This window comes from Saimiri boliviensis, chromosome 12 (assembly GCF_048565385.1).
Source record: "Saimiri boliviensis isolate mSaiBol1 chromosome 12, mSaiBol1.pri, whole genome shotgun sequence".
In the NCBI taxonomy this organism is placed as follows: Eukaryota; Metazoa; Chordata; class Mammalia; order Primates; family Cebidae; genus Saimiri; species Saimiri boliviensis.
Genome location: NC_133460.1, coordinates 108,993,753 through 108,995,167, shown reverse-complemented (window position 1 = coordinate 108,995,167; position 1,415 = coordinate 108,993,753). Strand labels below are relative to the sequence as shown.

The 1,415-nt window shown below is 50.3% G+C and overlaps 1 pseudogene; it reads left to right on the top strand.

The window, feature by feature from the left end:
- The first annotated feature begins 726 nt into the window (after positions 1–726).
- On the top strand, positions 727–1,074 carry LOC120362543 (small ribosomal subunit protein uS10-like; annotated as a pseudogene).
- Positions 1,075–1,415: the final 341 nt, after the last annotated feature.

The following is a 1,415-nucleotide window of genomic DNA, read 5'->3' as shown; positions in this document are numbered from 1 at the left end:
AATACAAAAATTAGCTGGGTATGGTGGTGCATGCCTGTAATCCTAGCTACTCGGGAGGCTGAGGCAGGAGAATCACTTGAACCAGGGAGTCAAAGGTTGTAGTGAGCCGAGATCACACCACTGCACTCCAGCCTAGTGACAGAGCAAAGCTCTGTCTCAAAAAAATAAATAAATAAATAAAACAAAAGACTGAACCAGGTCCCTCCACACCTTTCAGGAACACAGTAAAACGTCCCTATCAGGGGATACCTGGGCACAAGGAGAGAAGAGTGTGGTGCTTTGGGGAATGCGGGAAGTAGAAAAGTTCCTTTTTAAGTTTCCTTTCTTGTTAAAGCATCATGTGCTGCTCTTTGAGGAAGACACGGTGGTTGTTGCGGATCCTGGATCTGCTTCTGCCCCTGCCCCTGCCCCTGCCCCTGCCCCTGCCCCTGCTCCTGCCCCTGCTCCTGCCCCTGCCCCTGCCCCTGCTCCTTCCCTGCCCCTGCCCCTGCCCCTGCCCCTGCTCCTACTTCTGCCCCTGCCCCTGCCCCTGCCCCTGCCCCTGCCCCTGCCCCTGCTCCTGCCCCTGCCCCTGCCCCTGCCCCTGCTCCTTCCCTGCCCCTGCCCCTGCCCCTGCCCCTGCTCCTACTTCTGCCCCTGCCCCTGCCCCTGCCCCTGCCCCTGCCCCTGCTCACCACTGTTCGCTCTCACCAAAGAACAAGTTGGTCAGGAAACCTCGAAGCAGCCATGCCTTTTAAGGATACCAGAAAAACACCTGTGGAACCAGAGGTGGCAATTCACCAAATCTGAATCACTGTAACGAGCCACAACATAAAATCCCTGGAGAAGGTGTGTACTGACGTGATCAGAGGAGCCAAGGAAAAGAATCTCAGAGTGAAAGGACCTACCAAGACTTTGAGAATCATTACAAGAAAAACTCCTTGTGGCGAAGGTTCTAAGACACGGGATCGTTTCCAGGTGAGAATCCACAAGCGACTCATTGACTTGCACAGCCCTTCTGAGATTGTTAAGCAGATGACTTCCAACAGCATTGAGCTAAGAGTTGAGTTGGACGTCACCATTGCAGATGCTTAAGTCAGCTATTTTAATAAACTGATTACCAGTTGTTAAAAAAAAAAAAAAGAAGTGTGCTAATAACCCTTTGTTAAGCCCTATCCTATGTAGCTGTGCTTAGTCACATAGAACATTCTATGTCATTGTACTTTAACCAAGATCTCTGTGCTGGACGTGCTCACAGGCATGTCCCAGCTCTCTATTGCTTTTACCTGTTTAGAAAAGTTTTAAGTTGTTAGCCGGTTAGGTTTTAGTTTAGATTGTGAGGTCTGGCTCCAGCCAATAGAGATCAGACACACAGCAGTAAGGATGACCCCAAATGCGTGAGGGATAAATGTGTGTGTTTTCCTTGGTTGATTATA